The sequence below is a fragment of the Culex pipiens genome, chromosome 3, assembly GCF_016801865.2.
Source record: "Culex pipiens pallens isolate TS chromosome 3, TS_CPP_V2, whole genome shotgun sequence".
NCBI classification, from domain to species: Eukaryota; Metazoa; Arthropoda; class Insecta; order Diptera; family Culicidae; genus Culex; species Culex pipiens.
Genome location: NC_068939.1, coordinates 176597346 through 176622246, shown reverse-complemented (window position 1 = coordinate 176622246; position 24901 = coordinate 176597346). Strand labels below are relative to the sequence as shown.

At 35.2% G+C, this 24901-nt stretch overlaps 1 protein-coding gene across 1 annotated transcript in view; it reads left to right on the top strand.

Annotated features, from left to right (window-relative positions):
• Positions 1 to 24901, top strand: part of LOC120419721 (uncharacterized) — a 398162-nt gene that overhangs the window by 276472 nt on the left and 96789 nt on the right. The window lies entirely within an intron of this gene.

Genomic DNA, 24901 nt, shown 5'->3' with positions numbered 1-24901 from the left:
ATAAAAAAATAAAAAATATATATAAAATTGAAAAAAACCAAAAGTCTCAATAAAAAAAAAAAAAAAAATGTTTTAAAATGCATTTCAAACTCGTTCAGTTGTTAAGCAAAAAATTGTTTTGAAAAATGTAAAATTCGATGAAAACCAAAATTTTAGAAAAAAAAGCTTTTTGCGATTTCAGTTGATTGCTCTTAAAATTCCACTGAATTTGAACCCATGGGAAATTTTTTTTTAATGAAAATATTTGTACCAGCCTAAAAAAAAACTAACACTAGCACAATTTGAAAGTATTGATTGAAATTTTAGATTGATATGCTTTTGTTATGTTTACTTGAGTAACAAAATAAGTATGTTATCCTTCTTAATATGAAAAAAGAAAACAATTAACAAAAGAAATTGTTTAAAACTTGCGCTGATTAAATTAAACATCATTCAAAATAAAACATGTGTATGTTTGAAGAGGTTTTGCAAAGGAGCTATAACTTATTGCAATGAATGAAACGCAAAAAAATGTGGTAAGACTCCTAACAATAATAAACAGTTTCAACACAAAATAATCAGTAAAATCAATTGAAAACCACCATTCACAACCCAGAAAGTGTATTTGACACACGCTGACATCCCATGCCAAAACATTGCCGCAAGTTCGGCAAATCTAAACAAATGCTCGTCGGTTGCACCGTGCCCGTGAATTTTATCGCTGTACACACCGGGCTACAAACCGTCCCGCCAAGATCAAAAATAGAACGTCGACGACCGACGGTACTCCAAGACCGGTGAATCGCTCCACTGACGAAGCATTTCTCGCCAGCAGTGTGTCTCGTGCTCGTGATTCCACCGAGTAAGTCCGCAGAGTGTGCTAATGATGGCGTCAATCAGCTGTATGTTTTTTTTTTTGGATGCAGCTGGACAGGTTGGATCGTGGCGTTGAGATGTTACAGAATGTTGGAGTAACTGACGATGAATCTTGTTTTATCGAAGGACGTAACTTCTTAAGAAGTCAACTCAACACCTTTTTGACCCATCCGTGAGTACACTCGGTTTCGTTCGGGGATGCGAGCGCCCTCGTCACCTGTCGACTTGCCGACCGAACAAAGCCAGCCTCCCCACAAGGAGTTCATGCCAAGAAAACAACCCTTTCCGGCGAAGGCAAAAACGAGGCGTCCATAATGAAATAGAAGGAGTCCCGTCAATGGTGATTTGATTACGACCCAACATGGCGGGGCCGACCTTTGTTCTCTCCGTTCGCCTACGTTAGTCCTTAAGGGCGATCCTTATATTCCGTAACGCAAAATGGAGGGAGGAGAAATTCTTAAAAAGCAATTCTAGCGTTACGTAACAAACAAACCTCCCCCACACCCCACTTTAGGTCGAACGTCGTCCTCCAGGTGACTTTGTCGATTGAATTCTTCCTCCTTTTCAGAGCACAATAAAGAAAAGAAACAACCGAAAGGGCGGTAATAGAGTGTTAAAGGATTCGAACTATTTTTAGAGGTCCAAAGCAACAACAACAAAAAAAAGAAAAGAGGGGCGTCTCCTTCCGGTTCGTGACATTGCTGACCGACGGGCGTCGTCGTAAAAGATGGCCATTCGCTATAATTAGAATGACCTGGCCTGGGTCAAAAATGGTCATATCGATCACATTCCACTAATTGCTTGTAGAGGATAAAGGGGGGCACACACGAAGTGACTTGCTATATTCATTGATGCGTGGATTTGAGGATTTGGATTTGAGGTAAAGCGGATATAAAAATCTTTTTATTCCATTTTTTTCAATCTCTGTTTCGATGAGATATTTAATATTCCAAAAATATTCTAAATCATAGTTTACAATTGTTCATGATTCTCAATTTATCAATCATTGTTGCTTTTTTGATGTGGCTATTATAAATTGTTATTTAAATATCAATTTGATTTCTAATTGATTTTAAATTGTTAATTTGGATTGTTTTTCGGGTTTGCCTCAATTGATTATTAATCATTGTTCGTTTCATAAGATATCCACTAAAAGATCCAAAGTCTATGTAAAGTTTGTGAAAACCTGTAAAATTCTGAATTAATTATTTTTCGTAAAAGCATACTAGAAATTTGGTTTAAAGCGTTATTGATTTTTAACTTTTTTCAAAACAGATAGTATTATTTTTAAAGATTATTCGTTTGTCTTAGGATTTGTTCAAATATTACGTCCAGAGATTTTCGGGATTTCCAAAAAACATGAAAAATCTTAAAATTGCTCACATTTCCGTAAAATTTGATCAATTCGAAATCTCTTAAGTGCAAACCTCGCCGAATATTGTACCTTGAGCAAATTTAGGACTCTGGGCCAAATACGAGCAAAATCGATCAACATTTACCCATTGGTGAAGTTTTTCAATTTTCAATTTTAACCGTTTTCCGCTTGTGGAGCAGGAGGTCATTTTTTCTGGGCACTCTACTGTACTCTTTTTAATTTTTTTCCAATCAATTTTATTAGGCAATTTACCCTGCCTTTATTTTAAATTTTACTTAAGCAGAGACTGTATATTATTTTCTTAAAATTCCACTTATAAAAAATAAAAAAAAACTCTCGAAAGGTCTACACTATGCCTCCTTTAAAAAAATTGACAATTGAGTATGTTTATGCAGTTTTCTTTTCTAATATGAAACAAAATCAACTGAAAGAAGAGAACATCTGTTCAAAGTTGATGATGATGATGTGATAACCAACAGGGCCACAAGGATGACCTATGTAGCGGTTGCCTAGAATTACAGTGGCTCAGACTTAAAGGGAGCATCTTCAAATTACTGCCGTATGAAGGGCCAAAAGGGGGTGGTTGGACGCGTACGAGCAAAATCACTCACGGTGTCCTCAGGGGAAGAGAATCTCCTTCCGACAGTAACCTCCAATAACTCCGAAAAAAGTCTGACAAAGCTGAAAAACAGGGCTCGCACCCTGTTGGGGGCCTAAAAGGGCGCGGCAGGCAGCTGGAGACTGACAGGGGTCAATAGATGTAGAAATTAGGCAATCCTTTAGAATTGTATAATTAATAAACTATTTCCCCCTTGTGACGTAGTTCTGGTCTTCCACTATCTGCATCCAATCTCCGCCATTACAGCATACCGTCCACTGCCCTGATGCTCCCTCCCCGATCCCCGGCTTTGATTCTAACTACTGATGAAAAGGAAAATCATAGATGAGAAAAGGTCAATGCGGATGGAGAGCAAATCGAGCTCAGTATCCCCTCACAAAGACTGGTAGTAAGTGTGAAAAAGACAGTGGAAAATATAAAGAAAGGCAGAAAAATAAAAAGATAGAATGTCAATGCGGATGGATCGATGATCCCCTCACAATGACAAAAAAGAGACAGATGATAGGGAGAGTAAAAGAAGAACAGAAATTCAGGAATAAGAAATAGTCAATGCAGATGAATGACAAATTATGCTCAATATTCCGCACAAGTTAAATACTTTGAATACTTTAAATACTTTAAATACTTTAAATACTTTAAATACTTTAAATACTTTAACATTTTTTAAATACTTCAAATACTTTAAATACTATAAATACTTTAAAAACTTTAAATACTTTAAAAACATTAAAGACTTTAAATACTTTAAATACATTAAATACTTTAAATACTTTAAATACTTTAAATAATTTAAATACTTTAAATTCTTTAAATACTTGAAATACGAACGAAACGGAAAACAGGAAAACACTCGCAAAAAACCTGTTGATTTTTAAATACTTTAAATACATTAATTACATAAAATACTTTAAATACTTTAAATACCTTAAATACTTTAAATACTTTAAATAAATGCTTACATTAAAGTACATTAGTATTCAAATACTTTAAAATCTTTAAATATTTTAAATACTTTAAATACTATAAATATTAAATACTTTTAATACCTAATTTAAAATACTTTCAACAATTTTAATACTTCAAATACTTTAAACTCTGTAAATACTTCAAATATTTTAAATCCTTAAAGACTTAAAATACCTTAAATACTATAAATACTTTTAAAACTTTCAATAGTTAAATACTTCAAACACTTTTAAAACATTTATTAAAAGTGTTTGAAGTATTTAACAACATCTGTTCAAAGTTGTACATTTTTACTCTTTTAATACATTTTGCAAATAAGTTTTCTTTATGCAACTTGGCCCATCTTTAAATATTTTTTTTTTCATTTGTCACTCGTAATAAGACAAATGCAATTTACAAGTTTGACAAGTTTTAGGTACTTGAGGGGTGAAATTTTCGAGTATAAAAACCTTAAAGGATTTTTTTAAATTTGTTAATCGGACAACTAGTTGCTAAGATACAGATTCCTTTAAAAAAATGAGAGAAATACGTTTTTTCAACCTAATAAGCTTTCATGTTTCAACTATTGAAATCTTCTTAACTACACCCAACTTGCAGTCGCATGATTGTGATGCATGACGGCATGAAAGTATATCAGAATCTGCATGAAATCTGTCCTCATGCATTTTTTGCGATATAGGAGTATGACATTTTTGCCCGTTACCGACAATTATCGACAAAACTGATGGCTTTTTGGTTGTATTTCACAAAAAAAAAACACTTGGCAGAACGAGGATTGAACCACCAACTTCTTGGTTATCAATCCGACACGCTACCACCGCGCCATGGACGCTTGATGAAATGTGAGTGCAAGAGCCCCAACATATTCTTCTTTTTGGAGTGTTGCTCGGAGACGGGCCAGCATTATATGTGTTGGTGAGAACTGCAGATCGCTGAAATGTTTACACGCAGGCAAAAATGATCTACGGGCTTGCTGCAAAAAAATGTTATAAAATGTGACATTTTCTGCAGCAAATCCAATGTTGCAGATTTTGTGATATAGATATTTCTTTTGGGTGTATTGGTTCGACATTCGGTGTTAAAAATGCAACTAAGTATTTGAAATATAGTTTAAATAAATTTGCAAGTTGATATGGATATGGATATAGGATATGGATAATTTTGTGTGGGCGTATCGTACTTTATGGCTAACAAAAAATAGTGCAAACGCATTGTAGAAGAAGTATACCCATTCCCATCACACTAAGCGGAGGTGTCTGAGTGATGCTTGATAATCCGGGATGTTCCTGTGAACATTGCTGATTAATTTGACTCTTACCAAAAGTTATTCGTATTCCTTTTATAAGCATTTTCCAATGATATTTCTCAGGTCTATTATGATCAGATGATAATACACACACGCAATTCCTCTTATCGGCCAAGTTCGTTTTTCTTTCAGCACGTTTGTGTGGCTGTCAAGTGCTGGCAGTTCATATAAGTTTACACAACTTTAAGGTAACTGCTGGTAGTGTTGGCAGCAGGCCTTTGTTTTTTCATTTCCCCTTGCTTCTCACTCGTTTTCCGTCCAGAGCTGCTGCTGGTAAGTTTATGGGTTAAACAGTTATTTTGGAGCTTTAATCGAGCAACAAACTCTCCATAAGATAGGTGTCTGACAAGAATGAGCATATTTCCCCTAGTTCAAAATGTACTAGAAATACAAAAAAGAAGATCTTGTGCTAGGATGCTCCCGATAAAAGATTATAAACTTCTTCAAAAAAGTAAAAAACAAATTTTAATCAAAATAAAACAAAAATGTAAATCAAGGTTGCTTTGAATTGATCTTTTATTTACTGAGAAAATCATTTCAACAAAATTATTATTTTATGAATGACCATGCTTTTCCATTGCATTGTTCTTTTTAAGTAATTTTGTTGGAGACGCATGGTACTTCAGTCGATGAAAATATGATCACTATGGTGTAATATCGTAATATGAAACAAAATAAGATGACAAAATTTAAATGAATCCGATTTCATCTATAGCGTTTAAGGTGGATTTTCTAGATATCAAAATCCAAAAAATAGGTTTTTCCAAACAAATTGGAGACTTAACCAATCGTTTCCATTCTTTCGAGAGTTGTTTAGGACTCCATAAGAAACAGGAATGATTGTTTTTATCACATGAATCATGATCCAACCATCTCAAGCTTGCAAAGGAAGAAATAAAAACTTTTTTCAAGTGAACAACTTCAAGTTGAACTTGAAACATTGACGTTACGTGACTACCTCACTCAATTCTTATAGTTAACAAGAGTTGAAACCAGTCACCAGTGTACAATGTGCTTTATTTTTAGCTCCATTCATGTTTATCAACTACCAAGGCCAGTTCATCAATCAACCACCTCATTTTTCCATCGATAGGTTGAACCATTGTTCAGGGTTCCGCCGGTTCCACTTCTTGTCCCCTTCCTCATTCAATATGAGGACAATTCCTGGAGCAATATCATAATCCATCATCATAAAAGCTCACAATTCCGTACCACCACCACCCCTCGACCGTTTACGTTTCAATTTAATGCTTAGCACAATAAAGCCACTTTGGCTGACACCTTTATTTTGTGTGCAAGAATATCCTTAGGTATCTATTACTGATCTAAATTGCGTTGTCCGATTAGCTATTTTTATCAATTTTAGATATTCTATTGAATTTTAATTTCGAATTTTCGTCGAACAAGCTTGGCCAATTCAACTCGTCATAATTGCCAATCTTCCATCGCGCTGTCACGAGAGAACGCGCGTCTCCATCAAATTAAATAACTTCCACTTCGTTTCGAGCTGCCATCAGTCGTCTGGCGCTGAGCGTAATTACGAATCCGGATTGTAATTCGGCACGTGCATTCGTTATGGGCTTCCCCTCCTCTATCCGTGCTGGAATTACGTTTTCATCATTTTGAACTAAAAAAAGACGAAATAAAAAAAAGGCCACGTGGATGAAATATCGTGGACACGCGATTTTTTTACCTTTCTGTCGGGAGGAGCAGTAGAGAAAAATAAAAACACAATTTTTGCTGTGTTCTCACAGCGACATCCCAGCTTAAGGGGGTATTACACAACGACACAATAAAACAACTACGGAAGAGCATACAGGGTCGAAAAGCTGTCAGCGAGGACACTGATGAAGGCGCAATATTTTTTCACACGATTTTTTCAAAAGTATTTTAAAAATGGTTCATTGAATTTTAAATCTTTTGAATGCTTCCGAATTCGAGACAGAAGTTCGACAAAATTCGCGTTAAATCAAATCAACTGCCACTGCGCATCACAACTTGGGTGAAAAGGTGGGAAGACATTTTCAGGAATGGAATTTTTGCTTGATTCGTCTGAACGGAACATTCCAAGAACCGCCATCCATCGTCGACGCCATCATCATCGTCAACGTCGAATGGCGGATGGGTGGCTGTCAGGTGGGGTGAAATATAAGCTCATTTTGCGAAAAATAATTCGTAATTCGAACGTGAAATGATTGTACGCTTTTCGCACATGTTCGTTATTGGTTTAAGCTGCTTTTCGAATTGCTGTACTCGAATTTTCCTTCTTAAATAAAAATCAATTGTTGGTGCGCTGTTGAGAGTCTTAATGATCGGTTTTTCGGCAAAAATAATTTCCAACATAATTCTCCCGACTCTGTCGGGTAGTTTCCCTCCCCAAGTCTCCATCCCCATTATCGGAAAAGGTCGCGATGGGTTGTTCACCACATGCCCATGAATATTAAATAAAGACATTTTGCTCGTGCGAGAAATATGCGCCGCACCCCTTCAGGGTAGACGCCAAAGGGGGCCCAAACCCGCGCCGGTTGAAACCCGAGACCTTTCGGAATATATTAAAAACATAGTCTCGTCGTACCCCTCAAATTGCACCCCCGATCGATGAGCGTCCTAGAGAAGTCGAGCACGCAGCTTCCCCGAACCCATTATGGTGGAAAAGCTCGAGATTCGAAACCCAAAACTCTCGGTTTGTCGGATGGGTGGCATTCTCATATGATGTTGTTCTTATTATGCTGGGATGGCTCGGTTTGCATAATGAAGACTGGTTAGAGCCGCCGGGCGTCGTACACGTGTGCATGTGCTCTGACCTTCTACTGCCCATTAGGATGACAAGAAAAATTGAACATTTTGTAGAATTTCAAGAGATACTTTCTGCATCGGTTTTGCGATTTTCCTCATGTAAACATCAACGATAAAAAGCGACCCTCGAACCTTAACCAATTTGGCTAAAAATTGGCACAGATTAAGGTTGTTAATCGATAAAATTATCGTCTGACGATAACGATAATGGTAATCGTTATCGCTATTTCAATAATTCTATCGGCGATAATCTTATTCATTTTTAAAATCATTAAGCTTCCAAGTATAAATATGTACTCAATTTTTTTCACAATATACCGTAATATTTCGAAAATACTTAAATTTTCATAATTTGCAATATGGGTATGAATCGATGCGAAATTTAGTATGTTTTTTACACTTTATTAATGTATTATTGTAAAATACTAATCTAATCTAATCTTATCTAATCTAATCTTAGATTTGATTAGATTAGATTAGTATTATTGTAAAATACTGAAATTTTCTAATCTAATCTAATCAGACTCTAGCGCAGCCAATCTTTCGAATGGATCCTGGAGAGTGCCTTAGGTTAGATGACGCCTAGCACTCTTCTTGTCATTTATTAACATTTGCAGTGCGCCATTGCATCGGAATGCATTGAAACATCACAAGCGTTAAAGCGGCCAGGCCTACTGCGTAAAGCCGTATCGCAGAGATGACTCGTAATTGGGTTGAGTTTGAGCACGGAGTGTCCGAACAACAACACAATTCTGAATCGACAGGGGAGGAAGAAGCGTGGGGACACACCACCATACGCTCCGAGAATTGCTTGTATTCGTTGGGAGCAACCATAGGGGGATGGCGTCGCTATTTTTAGACCACGTTTTCCACTTTTTCTCATCGAAACCGACTACTTTATCGACTTCATTTTGCTGGGCGAGATAGGACGCCGTCTATTTTTAGAAGATGACTCAGCACTTTTCCACTCTTGCGCTTAAAAAAACCAGATGGCAGCACGATGTAACGCCACGTCCCTATGCTAAGTAGGTTTGGTACTCCGGACCGTCTGGGATGGGACATTGTATTTCCACGAATGCCCTGGACATTATTTGCCGTGGTTATAGCGCCACAACTCGCTCTCTGTAACTGTATTCCTAATTCTAGTCCACGTTCACCAAGTCGTCATGGCCAAGTGGTTAGCATTTTTGCTTACCAATCCAAAGGACGGAGAATCGAACCCCGCCTCAAGCAACTTTGATTTTTCGTACATATTTATCATTTAAAATTTCTATGTTCTTAACTTTCTCGTTGGGAGCGGATGGGAATCGAACCCAGAACCATTCGCTTATACAGCGAACACCGTAAACCAGTCAGCCACGGCCGCTCCTTATTGTAAAATACTAAAATTTTCTAATCTAATCTAATCTAATCGAACACAAGCGCAGCCAGTCCGAAGAAAGCATCCTGGAAGAACTTGTGGTAAGATTACGCCTCAAGTCCTTTCTTGTCAATATTAATGATTACAGTACATCCGAGTTACCCCGAAAATGTATAGCAAAAATTATTAACCGCAGAGACAGATTCTGTGAACGGATCACATTTCACAGAATCATCAGGGGAGGAAGGATGCGTGGACATACCGTACCAAACGCTCCGAATCAGTTGTGGTGTGGTGTGTTAGTGTAAATTTGGCAGATAATAATATTTAGAGGGGGGGGGGGGGTTGGGAGGGGGAGGAAATGAGGATAGGAGAAAAGGATAATATGGATATATCATTTGATCAATAGAATATTATATAAAATAAGGGAAAAAATCAAATAATGATAGATAAAATGGATAGATCTCACCAAATCAAGATTCAGATTCAACGATCCATAATAAACCTCCTTCACAAGCAAAATTCCGATCCATCGGCTTGGTAGATTTCGTAGGGATCGGAACCCAACATTCCAATTTCCTTGGAACAGCTTCCCGACGTCTTCAACGATATCCATACGAAAAGAAAGTAGAAATCCCTTCTGGACCAACACTCGGAAGACTTCACTCTTTCTGTAAAATACTAAAATTTTCGTAAAAATACTCATTTTTTTATAATTTGCAATGAGTACCAAACGAATTGGAATTTGCTATGCTTAATTTCAGTTTATTAGAGTATTGGTTGTTTTTTTTAAATACTCGAATTCTCTCAAATCACCGTATTTTTTTGTAAATACAAAAAAATCAAAATATGCAATAATTGTATAAAACGAAATGAAATTTCATATGCTTTTTCATTTCATTAGGGTTTAATTTTTGGCAAGTACTAAAATTTTCACAAAACACAGCATTTTTTGAAAATACTAAAATTTTGAAAAAAATGCAACATACTGAAAAGTTTGCAATTTGAAAAATGGGTACTAAACGAAGCAAAATTCTTTATGTGGGTAATTCTCCGCCAACTCACACAGCAGTTGCCCCGACCCCTCTTCGATTTGCGTGAAACTTTGTCCTAAGGGGTAACTTTTGTCCCTGATCACGAATCCGAGGTCCGTTTTTTGATATCTCGTGACGGAGGGGCGGTACGACCCCTTCCATTTTTGAACATGCGAAAAAAGAGGTGTTTTTCAATAATTTGCAGCCTGAAACGGTGATGAGATAGAAATTTGGTGTCAAAGGGACTTTTATGTAAAATTAGACGCCCGATTTGATGGCGTACTCAGAATTCCGAAAAAACGTATTTTTCATCGAAAAAAACACTAAAAAAGTTTTAAAAATTCTCCCATTTTCCGTTACTCGACTGTAAAAAATTTTGGAACATGTCATTTTATGGGAAATTTAATGTACTTTTCGAATCTACATTGTCCCAGAAGGGTCATTTTTTCATTTAGAACAAAATTTTTCATTTTAAAATTTCGTGTTTTTTCTAACTTTGCAGGGTTATTTTTTAGAGTGTAACAATGTTCTACAAAGTTGTAGAGCAGACAATTACAAAATTTTTGATATATATACATAAGGGGTTTGCTTATAAACATCACAAGTTATCACGATTTTACGAAAAAAAGTTTTAAAAAAGTTGGTCGTCATCGATCATGGCCGTTCATGGTCACCCGCGACAGACACGGACGACGAAACAAAGAGAAACGCAAAAAGTAACTTTTTCAAAACTTTTTTTCGTATAATCGCGATAACTTGTGATGTTTATAAGCAAACCCCTTATGTCTATATATCAAAATTTTTGTAATTGTCTGCTCTACAACTTTGTACAACATTGTTACACTCTAAAAAACAACCCTGCAAAGTTAGAAAAAACACGAAATTTTAAAATAAAAAATTTTGTTCTAAATGAAAAAATGACCCTTCTGGGACAATGTAGATTCGAAAAGTACATTAAATTTCCCATAAAATGACATGTTCCAAAATTTTTTACAGTCGAGTAACGGAAAATGGGAGAATTTTTAAAACTTTTTTAGTGTTTTTTTCGATGAAAAATACGTTTTTTCGGAATTCTGAGTACGCCATCAAATCGGGCGTCTAATTTTACATAAAAGTCCCTTTGACACCAAATTTCTATCTCATCACCGTTTCAGGCTGCAAATTATTGAAAAACACCTCTTTTTTCGCATGTTCAAAAATGGAAGGGGTCGTACCGCCCCTCCGTCACGAGATATCAAAAAACGGACCTCGAATTCGTGATCAGGGACAAAAGTTACCCCTTAGGACAAAGTTTCACGCAAATCGAAGAGGGGTCGGGGCAACTTTTCCCGATTTCGTGTGAGTTGGTAGAGAATTACCCATGTTTCTTTGTTCACTTTATTTAAGTATTTTTGTAAAATACTAAATTTTTACAAAAATAATATTTTTTTCGAAAATACTCAAATTTTTATAATTTGCAATCTGGGTATCAAACGAATTGGAATTCCTTATGGCTTTTCAAAATTTTAGTATTTTTTTTAAACTCAAATTTTCTCAAATTACCGTAATTTGTCAAAAATTGAAAAAAATCCAAATTTGCAAAAAGGTAACAAACGAATTAAATTTTTTAATGCTTTTTTTGTTTGTTAGGGTTTAATTTGAAAAATACTAAAATTATCACAAATTACAAAATTTTTCGAAAACATGCTTTAATTTAAAAAATTTGCAGAATATTTAAATGTTTGAAATTTGCAATATGGGTATGAAACGACGAATTTTTTGAAATACTCAAATTTCCTCAAATTACCAAAATTTTTCAACAACTCAAAAATTTTCAAAATCTGGAATATTGGTATTTAACGTAGCAAAATTTTGCATGCTTCATGCAATCATTCAAATTGTGTATGCAAATTTTATTTTGTTCTAGTATTTTTGAAATATTCGATATTTTGTGAAAATTTTAGCTTTTTTACAAATATAAAAAATAAAGTGAATAGGCAAAAAAGCATCACATCGTTTTGTACCCATTTTGTAACTTTTGAAAATTTGTGTATTTTCGAAAAATACACAAAATACCGTGTGTTTTTTTTATATTTTGCAAACTTTCGGCTTCGTTTGATACCCATATTGCAAATTTTGAAAATTTGTGAGGTTTTGAAAAATTATGGTAATTTGAGAAAATTTGAGTATTTCAAAAAATTCCTCGTTCCATACCCATATTGCAAATTCAAAACATTTAAATATTCTGCAAATTTTTAAAATCAAGGCATTTTTTCGAAAAATACTGTATTTTGTGATAATTTTAGTATTTTCCAAATTAAGCCTTAATAAACTAAATAGCATACGAAATTTTAATTCGTTTGTTAGCTTTTTGCAAATTTGGATTTTTTTTCGAAATTATGAAAATTTGAGTATTTTCATAAAAAATACGTTAGGCCGATGCAAATTTTTTTCAAAGTTCAAACGGTGGAGGGGGGTGGGTGTTGAGGTCGGCAACAAAAATAAAATAAATACTAACATTGAAAAACAAGCCAGAATCTCAACATTTGAATAAAAAAAGGGTTTTAAAATGCATTTTAAACTAGTTCAGTTGTTTTGCAATTATTAGTTTTCAAAAAATTTAGTATTCGAGGAAAACAAAAATTATAACAAAAAATACTTTTTGCGTTTAGTATCGCAAATTTTCAATAATAAAAAAGGTTTTTGAATAACGATAACGATGACGATAGTTTTATCGTTAACAACCATACTTAACACAGATAACACAGATACTTATTTTTGTTTAAGGAATCGAGTCAGAGTGTATCCCTGAAGTTTTTTTTATTGTCACCCTACACACAAAAAATATTTCCGAATGTTACATCATAAATGATGCAACACTTTTGCACGTCATTAAACATTGAAATTTACATGCAATTTGATGTAAATTTGCAACATAGTATACGTAAAAACATGAATTTACGTATAATTCAACCGTTTACGTCGAATCTCAAATTTACAGCAACTGAATTTACATGTGATTAATTTTTTCCGTGTCGAGTAAATTCAAATATTTTTCCTGTGTACTGCTGTAGTGGCGGAGACTGGATGTAGATAGTGGAAGACAAGAACTACGTCACAAGGGGGAAATATTGTATTAATTGCACAATTCTTAAGGATTGTCTAATTGCTACACCTATTGACCTCTAGTCTCCAGCTGTCTGCCGCGCCCTTTTTGGCCCCCAACAGGGCGCGAGCCGTGTTTTTCAGCTTTGTCAGACTTTTTTTCGGAGTTATTGGAGGTTACTGTCAGAAGGAGATTCTCTTCCCCTGATGACACCGTGAGTGATTTTGCTTGTTCGCGTCCAACCACCCCCTTTTGGCCCTTCATACGGCAGTAATTTGAAGATGCTCCCTCTAAGTCTGAGTCACTGTAATTCTAGGCAACCGCTACATAGGTCATCATTGTGGCCCTGTTGGTTATCACATCAAATCAAATCAAAATCAAATCCCTGCTGCCCATACGTTTGAGTAAGTTTCTCAAAATTGACATTTTTCTTGTTCAATAATTATAAATTATGTTAAACAGCAAATTAATTTTTGAAAAATCATGGAAGATTTAACTGATAATCAAGAAGTGTTTCCAAGCGGTCACTGATAACCGACTCCGAAGTGAACATGAGGACTGGCCACCGGAAATCGGGCATCAATAACTGAGTTGGTTTAAATAATGTAAATTTGTGCTTTCTCAAAAAGGTTAAACAAGGTTGAGTTTTAGCAAAAAAAAAGAATCGGTTCTGTAACCGTTGTTGCACCACGTTTCAACGTAAAAAAACAATACCATTCTCATCCGAAAGGACAAGCGCCTCAACGAGATTTTATCACGATCAACATCAAACAAAGCGGAAAAAAACCTTCACCTCTGAGGGAGTGTACGAGAACGTGTATTGCCATTGTTACGAATTTTGCACGTGTATTTCCGAGTTTTTTCTCCTTACTCACAATCCTGGAGCAAAAAAAAAAGAATGGGTGCGTATATTGGATCAGTGTTTACCCACGGTCTATCTGTTTATTCGTCGCCAAACCACGTGGAATGGCAACTCTGGGGGAGCGCACACACACAAACGTGGAGTTGCTTATTTGCGGCGTCAAAACTAAGCTGGGAAAGTGCTGCCTTTTTCGGGGGGACTACAAATCCAATATCAAATTCCTCGCGTCTCAGTCTGTTTGTTTTTGCAATAAATATTTAACCGTCGCGCGAATCGACGCTCCACAGCGAATTTGTCCCCACTTGGTCCCCACTGACTGATTGGTAGAACCGTCCCGCGATTGTCAATGATTGTTTTCGAGATTGAGAGGTGGAAATTGCGCGTGGGTGGAGGATTTCCAAGTGGGAACCAATTTGTTTGGTGTGGCTCTAGTGCTGCTTCCGCTTGATTCCCAACAATACCAACAAGAGTTCGATATTCGATAGCTTTGGTTGATGAGATGTTTCAAAATTGGCAATTTAATTTGAAAAGTGAGGGAAACGAGGAAAATTTAATTATCTTTGTATGTTTTACTAGGAATTTTACTTTTTACGTTCAACCTTTAATTTGAAAAAAAAAATCAACAATTTTTAAGGGTTTCAAAATACACTACAAGTTAGGTACTAAGCCCCAAACAAAAAAGCATCCCTTCTACTCTCGTTGAAACGTAACACTTTCCGTGAAAACGAAGGACGGTGTTGCAGCTTCCTTTATTAGTCCTCCCGGGACCCGCGGAACCCTTCGTCCCTTCGACGTGAAACGTCATCTCGTTCGCGTTTCATGGTGTAGAACGCGAGAAGTTATGTAAAATTATGCCGAAAAAATGGAACCATAAATAAGAAAAACGGGGCGAGGAATTGCCCATGTTGGTGGAGGAAGGATAAGTGCCGAACCTTATTCCGAGGAAGCCAAGGACGAACGGGATTGTGAGGATGCCAACAATAAAATATGGCTGAACGCAAGGAGCAACGAGTCAGCACAAATCCTTGCGTTTCAGAGCAGTTTTGGGGTGGGGGGTTTCTTTGGAGGGGGAGCAGACTCAGCTTGTGTTGTCTGAATGTTGCAAAATTCAATGTATGCTGGTTGGTTGAGCAGCAGCAGCAACAGCAGAATTGTGCAACCGAGGGTAATAAATTCAAGGAACGACTCAAATGAGATTGCCAGTATTCTGCAAAATATTGAAACTCATCTTTTGCGCCACAAATCAACATGTAATAAACGAGTTCGCAGAAGCTGTTATCTCAGTTTAACATTTATTCGTCTCACAAGACACAACTAGTCAACAAATCATGCTATGTCGACAACCTAAATTGATTGTTTCTTGAAAATTGAAATTTTGTTGATTTTATTTTGCTCTTGAAGTTAGCAAAATAACATTCCATTTAAAATAAAAGGTGTTGGGGCCAAAACTCCCAACTAGATCTTTGGGTGATCTGTATTAGGATTATCTCCGGGTGATCAAAAACACTTTTGGAACTCACTTTCCTAACAAAACTTTTATATTTCTGATCACTGTTTACAAGCACGTCATTACTCGAACGCGTCGCGAACTCAAATGTTGGGGCCAAATCCCCCAGCTGGTTTCTGCGGGTGGACTATATTTCGGTTCTGGAGTGATAAAAACACTGAGGCCTGCTTTTACACTTTTTACTTTAGCAAACTTTCAAATTTCTGATTTCTATTTACAAACTCGCGACGTGTATCGTTCGCGTCTCGAAATGGAGTGAATTTTCGCTCTGTCTCTCTTCTTTTCTCCGTTTGCGCGCGCTGCTGCTTTGCGCCGCTTTCGTTTGTTGCGTCGTTTCGCGCTGTCACGTTGACAGCGCCGTGACTGACAGCGAAGCAGGGCTGGACTCACCCACACTGGTCGGTAGTTGCGCAAATCTGGGCAAAACATTCGGCGTCGTGCCGAACAAAAAGGTTTTTAGTCAAAAAAATATATTAGAATAATTAATCAGAAAAATCATATTTGAAGCCGAATCCTAATCTTTATTCCTAACTTGCATAAAAAATGCAAAACAAACACAAATGAACCAATTTAGTTGAAACGCAACACTTTTTATTCTGAACATGCAGGTGATGCTGTTGATTCGGTGAATTATGATTGATAAGTTTGACAAATCTAAATTATTTCAAAATTCCGGCCCGAATAAAACTAACAAAAAACAAGTGTTATGAAAAGGGCGTATGAAACATTAAAATGCCGTTTTGACAGTGTCTGGACCAAAGAGCCTATGTCTGGAAATTATTTTTATCGGATTCCCCGGACATTTTTACATAACATAGGGGAAACATACCCATTTTAATCACTCTATGCCGTTTGACCAATTCTCATCACTTTTGCCGTTTTCTGCTATTAAATCAACATTTTCAGATGTATCAACAATGGAGAGTTACTTGTTCACTTTAATTTGAGCTATTTATCACTTTGGAACAGTCAAAAACACATTATGAAAGCTGTAATTCATGATCAAAGTGCTGATAGGCCAACAATAAAAAAAAGGCTGAAAAAGGGTATAGTTCCCCTACTAAAAAATGGGAGGAGTTCATTAACAGGATTCCGAGATATGATTTTTTGAAAAAAAATCCGTGTTTTTCGACACGCCAGGAGCAAAAACCGGAGAATTACGAAATCAGAAAAAACACAACTTTTTTCACTAAGACATTAAAATTTCAGCGATGACCTTTATGTTTAGATACCAAAATTTTCGTAATTAAAATACCAAAATTTTCGTAAATTAAATTAAATCTATTAGAGACATGTCCAAAGTTTAGAAAATTTACCCATCAGAATTAAAAAACTAAATAGATAAAGGCATTTACTATTAATATTTTCAAGAGTGATTATTTTATTAAAAAAAACTTTGGGTTCTTATTTCAATTTTTATATTGTTTTCATTTTTCCCTACAGAGGTAAGAATGGCACAATACTGAAATTTTCAGTTTTTTACAAAAAAATGCCCATAAAAAAACAAAAAATGTGTGGTTGTTTTTCAAAAAAAAACCTAGCTTTGTGAAAAAATCTTTCGATGTGTATGAAAAATGCTCAATTATGGGAAATTCTCGTATGTTTGGCAGGATAAGCACTTGCTCCTAACCCCATCCAATTTGCTGATTTTCACTATTTAAACAACTAATTTTGCAAAATTTTTGATAGAAACTTGCTTGCTCACTTCTCATTGAGCTATTTATCACTCGATTTCAGTTGAAAACGCTTTTAATTAGTTTTAATTGAATGCCAATGTTCTGACCTGGCAAGATTAGAGGCACGCTGGAATTAGATGCTGTTCCCATATGTTATATCCATTTTAAAAATAAAACAAAATTTTGTGATTTTTTTAAAACACGCAGTTTTGTGAAAATATTCAGTCTTTCTAATAATATTATCATAATCGAAACGTATGACAAAATTTCTGATCATTTACTACCCATATTGTAAAATACTGAAATTTTGAGTATTTTTTTCGAAAATATGTAGTTTGTTAAAAAAAAGTATTTCACATAAAATATTATTGCTATAGAAATGTATTATATTTATATTTAAAAATTTAAAATTATAGCATTTTTCCGAAAAAACGTATTTTTTTTGAAAATTTTGAGCATTTTCAAAAGGTGTGTTAAAACTTTTAAAATGTTTGAAAAAATCCCGATCATTTGATACTCATATAATAAAAACGTATTTTCAGTTCTGAACCAAATTTTGTATTTTGGGACGTATTATCTTTTACGATCTAACCTTAAAAAATGTTATCATTTTTTTACATAAAATTCCGTTTATTTATGCTTTTATATTGAAATAAGGGTGAATTTCTCATCCTAAATTATAGAAAAAAAAAACTAGGTTTGCCAGTAGTGAATTTGATCAACTAAATTTGAAAAAACTAGTCTTATTGCAATCCACTCAGGCTTGCTGCATTTGTCGTTGGTGGCGTTTTCCTGGTCGGCTGTTGTTCCTCCGATGGATATAAATTGATGATTTTGATGATGTTTTGCTATGTATGTATAAAGCTAGGATGTAACAAGAATGACTTTTTAGCTGGCGTTCAGGGGATTTTTCCGGTGGGCATACTGAGCCCAAATTCCAAATATGAGCTTGATTGGACGTAACAGGAACAGGGATCGATTTTTCGATAAAAAATGCCAATCTTTGAGCGTCTGTACCAAGCTCTAGGGTTCTCCAAACTTCTATGTTATATATGTCAAAAGATGCGCAAGGACCTGGCCTACACGCCAATGATGTTGAAAATAAACGCTTCAGTAGCCCAAGTGTCACAAAAATGGAAATTTTTGAAAAAAAATCTTTTTTTACGGGTTAAATTCCATTTAACATTAATATGCAAAGCGCCAGCTCCTGTTACGTTCAATCAAGCTCATACTTGGGATTTGGGCTCAGTATACCCACCGGAACTAACCCCTGAATGCCCGCCAAAAAGTCATTTTTGTTACACTCTAGTATAAGGCATTTTGTGAAGTTTGATTATTTTTAAAACAATTACCATATGAGCAATTAATTTATGAAGAGATTGAATCTTTTGTCTGATTAGATATTTATAATCTGTCATATATCTGTGAAATTTATTACTAGATTCGAAAAACAATAGAGTTTCTTCTGCTGTGTTCTTGGCATGAAGCAAGCAATAAATTCACAAACATTTGATTTATAATCTCAACGTAATTGTCACAATCTCAAATTACCACCAGTCGAAATCAAAACCAGCCTGCTAGTGTCACCGAATTCTCGTCCCACCTGTTCTGCGAGAGCAATCCCCCCTGCGTGAGCCAATTTGACTCCCAGTAGAACCGAGCAAACGCTCCGACTGGCCGAGTCGAGCAAAAGTGATTTATTAGGAAAATTGTGTGCAAATAGCGCGCTCGCAAGAGGCGCAGAGGCTGCTTGGAAATGAGAAAAAGAAAAACTCGGAAAAACTCTGAACCACGCCGACACACGAACTGTGTCTAATCACCTGATCTGCCGTCTTCTTGCACAGTAATGGGGCGTGGGAAAATCTTCAGCATCAGCAGTTTTTCCCCGCTCACTTTCGACGGGGTGGTTTTTTTTTCGTTTCGTTGCCTCGAGATGTGAGTTTTTTTTTTTTTTCATCTTTTCCTCGGAATGGGGGTGTGCGTTAATTGCGTTTGTTGGATCATTGATTTTCTTTTTCTCTCATCTGTCTGCTGTGGAAAGGGGCAGGTGGGCGAAGAAAGTAAAAGAACAACAACTCACCTTGAGAAATCGATTTTGCCCGAGGAGTGGTTCTAAGCTCAACAGCAGAGACGAAAAAGGGGACGACTGTTATGGAATCAATTAGAGAGTGACTCTGAGATTTGTTTCGAGTGATTGGATTTGTTGGGACGTCGAAGTAATCACGGAATTGAATTTCAGACTGATGAGGGGAAAAAATGCTGAATCAACTGGGAAGTACACTTGAGGTTTAGATCTGGATCATAAAGTAGAGCTCTGTTAACTTGACTGTCGTTATTACTTTATCCTCCGAAATTTTTCGAAGCATCAAATTGTAATGATCACCGTTCACAGAAATTTACTTCCAGGCTTATTGATTTTCCGTGTCATTTTCTATCTATGGATTGTTCCGCAACTTTGCTACACATCAATTATTCATCTTCCTCGATGAAGAAGTTTCCCTCTTCGACGATTGTAAATCCACTCGAGCTTACTATCAAGATTGACAGCTTCGTTTACCCTTAAGAACTTACATGCAAAAAAAATCGCAAAAATGTGGAAAAAAAATTTGCGAACATTGTTTTCATTTTAAAAAGTTAAAAATTTGCAATATGGATATCAAACGAAGCGAAATATGTCATGATTTTTCAAATTACTTGAGACTTATTAGGAAAATACTAATTTTTTTACAAAATACCATATTTTGTTGAATGTACTCAAATTTTCATAATTCTTACTATCGATATGAAACGAAGCGAAATTTCGTATGCTTTTTTACTTTTTGTGGTTTTTTTTTTACTTTTTTTTTTGTTAAAAACTTAAACTATCACAGAATACCGTTATTTCGATGATACTCAAATATAAAAAAAAATTCCAGCAAAAAAATATTGTATAGTGAAAACGCATACAAAATATCGCTTAACCATAACCATAATAAAATTTTTAAAAATTTGAGTATATTCGAAAAATACGGTATTTCATGAAAATTTTGTATATTTTCAAACAAAAAGGATAAAGTGAAAAACCAAACAAAATTCTGCTTCGTTTGATATCCATATTGCAAATTTAAAAAAATTAAGTATTTTCGAATAAATACGGTATTTTGTGAACAATTTTAAGTATTCATACTTTGAACTTACTTCATTTTCAAAATGGTATTCTCAGCATTAAAAATATAACATAATAAAGATGAATTAAGATTATAGCGGATAGAATTATCGAAATGACGATAACGAGAGATCATCGGTATCGTTCTGACGATAACGATAACCATTATCGTTATCGTTAGACTATAACATTATCGAAGATAATTTTATCAATTATAAACCTTGGTCGAAACGTTGAAATCCAAGTAAATATCAAGCTTGTTAATCGATAGAATTATCGTCGATAATATTATCGTCTAACGATAACGATAACGATAATCTATCGTTATCGTTGTTCCGTTATTTCTATCGCCGATAATTTTATAGACGGTAACGGACGATAACTAATGTTAAATATATTTCTAAAATTGACTAATACCAACCAAATCATGTTGAAGATTCAAGCTTCTTCTTAGTAAATTTTTTTTTTGATAATATGGTAATTTTCAAAGCATAAATACTAAAAAAAATCACAAAATACCGTATTTTTTTGAAAGTACCAAAATTTTTATAATTTGCAATATGGGTATCAAACGATTTGAAATTATGCATGTATTTTCACAATTTTAGAGTTTTTTGAATGAAATACTCCTTTTTTTACAAATTACGTTTTTTAAGTATTCAAATTTTGATGATTTGCAATCTAGGTATCAAACGAAGCGAAATTTGACATGCATTATCACTGTTTTAGAGTTTTTTGAATGAAATACTCAAATTTTCACAAATTACTGCATTTTCTCGAAAATACTGAAATTTTCATAATTCTCATATGGGTATTAAACAATTGGAAATTCTACATGCATTTTCACTGTTTCAGAGTTTTTTTAATGCAATTCTTCAATTTTCACAAAATACCGTATTTTTTTAAAAGTACTCAAATATTTTTGATTCGCAATATGGTTGACAAACGAAACGAAATTTTACCTAAAAAACTCTAAAACAGTTACAATACATGCAAAATTTCGAATCGTTTGATACCCATATTGCGAATTATAAAAATTTCAGTATTTCCGAGAAAATACGGTATTTTGTGTAAATTTTAGTATTTCATTCAAAAAACTCTAAAACAGTTAAAATACATGCAAATTTTAAATCGTTTGATACCCATATTGAGAATTATTAAATTTTAAGTATTTTAAAAAACGGTATTTTGTGAAAATTTTAATATTCCATGAAAAAAATACTCTAGAACAGTAAAAATACATGCAATATTTGGAATTGTTTTATACTCATATTGCAAATTATAAAAAATTTGAGTTCTTTAAAAAAATACCGCTCTGATTTTTTCATGTATTCATACTTTGAAACTTACCATACTATCAAAAACATATTAACTAAGATGGAGCTTGTAAATTCAATATAATTTAATTGGTTGTAGTTAGTTTTAGAAATATATTAAATATAAATTATCGTCCGATGTCGTCGATAAATTATCGTCGATAGAATTATCGAAATAACGATAGATTATCGTTATCGTCCCGACGATAGCGATAAAACTATCGTTATCGTTATCGAACCTCGATAATTTGATCGTAAACAACCTTGGTAAATGCTAACTGGAGATTGGTATGAACGAACCAGTAACAAAAATGCTATCTTAAAACATTAAGAACGTGGAACCATTTTGTATCGTTTATTCGTCCATTCAAGTCTCCATAAAAAAATGCGGGCTATCCATACAAAATTGCAATCTAAGTGTTAAAAAATGTGAATCTAAAAAAACAATCCAGATCGGTTTTTATTTTCGTGGACAAATGACAATTGAAATTAAAAAAATAAAACTGAACTAACCAAAACTAAATTGTCCGTAAAGCTTGAGAACTCATAAAAAAGCTCTTAAAGGTTTATCGATCGATCTAAGCAAATCCTAACCTATTCAGTAACGTCTGAAACCCTGCCTTCAATTATTCATCCGCCGCGGAGATTGTTTCCATGTACTTTCAAGACTGGCAGCCCCGAGGAAGCCCAAAAATTGAAAGCTAGTTCCGAAAACAGCAAATTAAAAATTCATTTTCCCGCTCAGAATATTCCAAATTGTGAAATCAACAGAATGGAGCAAATGTAAACAAATCCCTTTTCTATTCGAGTCGCGATTGGCTTCAAAGTATGCAGTAGAAGCAAGATCTGTAGGTAGATATGAAATTGATTTGATTCAAATTTATTCCATCATCATTCCAGTGGGCTCTCTGTGGCAAACAGGAAGTTTCCAGCGTCGTATTCCGACCAGACCTGGGCTTTGGTTGCCAAGTCACCTGTTTCAAGAAAAAAGGGGCAGAAACCACCCGGACTCTGCTGCATGATCCGTGAATTTTTGCTTACTACGAAGCGCGCACGGCTTCTTTCTTTAGCCAAATTGATTCCCATAAATCCAGCACCAAGTACGTCTTAATAAATTCATAATAGAACGTGGAATGAAATGAAAACATAAAAATAGCTCGACGCTAGATTAAATCCGTGAAACTGGGAGCGCTGCTGGTTTAGAGGCAGGAGGGCCAAGCTGAAAAAAAACCCATGGAAAAGCTCACGAAAGTACGGAACTCAGGGCTGACGGCACATAACGAACGTGGCATCCGACCACAGGGTGCCATGGAATTCATCTCCTGTTCATTGTTGCTTCCACAGACAATCAGCTCAATCAGATTGACATTTTTAAAGTTGATTGTAGTAAACGCTTCAGTTTCGTCAAGGTATGATAGATGTGAGCTTCCTGAACACGCTCCAATCGACAAAATTGAATTCTAGTCAAATGTCTTCAACAAAATATCGTCCACTTGTCTGTGGCTAGTGGTATTTTGAGAACGCAAGAACCATGATGATGGAGCGCCGCTGCAAGGCTTGTTGCAGAAACAAAAGGGGGACGCGTTTTTGCACGTGGCAAGACTCTCGGCCTGTCAACGACGACGACGATGGCAACCACCCTCCGAAAGAATGTGAGTGTGCGTCAAAAAGGCGGAACCTTCTCTCGCTCAGAACAGGAACATTATGGCTAAATAACAGCAAAAGGCTGTGTGGTGTTGATTTTAGTAGAGACGAGGGTAGACAATGAGCCCACAACACCGCCAGGTACCTAGCCGGAATGGCCTTGTGAAATCATCTGCAGAATGTTTGGTCGGTAGACTAAAGAGTCTTCACTAAGTCTGAGGCACAATGGTGTGAAATGTTTGAAAAGAGTAGTTTGCTCGCACAGTCATTTCCGAATGCAGTGCAGTACCTTTTGGTTTTTTTTTCTTCTCCAAAATCGCCATATTATGTCTTGCAATATCTTTTTAAGAAAAAAAAAACAACTTTTCGTTTCATTCTGTTGTGACGGAATGATCTTCTTATCATCACAAAAATTGCAGTGCTGAAAAGTTCATTACAGTGATCAATAAGGGGGCACAGCAAAAATGAACCCCTGCTCCACAAGTAGAAATCGGTTTGTTTAGCTATTTGAAGCATCTGTACCAATTTTGAGCGCAATTGCTTGAGATCCATTGATAGAGTTTTACAGCTTTGGTATGTCCGACAAAGTTTTAAAGCATTAAATTTCGAATGCGAATCTCACTTTTGAGAATACTTCACCTTCGATTATCAATATTTGGCCAAGTGCTTTAAAATAGCCCAAGGAAAAATATTCGGCTTACCCAACCACTGGGCACTAGAGTCATAATGAAATAAATTGTCATCAGGGATACCTCCTGATTCGATTCCTTAGGAAAAAATAAGTAACTGTGAAATTTTTTAGCCAAATCAGTTAAGGGTAGCTTTTCATCGTTTAAGTTGGTGAAAAAAAATCTTTTCATACAAAAACGTCTTCTTTAAATCGTTAATAACTCGTCAGGGTTAACTCGGATCGTTTTAAATATGAATCTTAACGCCACTTTTTGGCGGAATTTCTAAGTTTTTGTTTCCCCCGAAATTTTTCCATACAAACTTCAACGATAAAAAGCGACCCTTAACCCTTAACTGATTTGGCTCAAAATTGGAACAGTTACTTATTTTTACCTAAAGAACCGAGCCAGCCTTTTTGCCCGGTAGGGTGACTCTAGTGATCATTTGGGCGCTGAAAATCAACACTGGTATCGAAAAGTAATAATTTGCAAAATATTGCATTGTTAAAAGAAAGGATTCCAGGACAAAAACATACCAACTAAATTTTTACCGAATTAAAAATGAATGTGAAATACGTTTTTTTAAAGAAACCTGAAATCAAAAAGTAATTAAATAACCTAAATTACCAATACCACACTTATTTGTAAAAAGCTGTAAATTAACGGCACGTTTTTGAAATCATATAA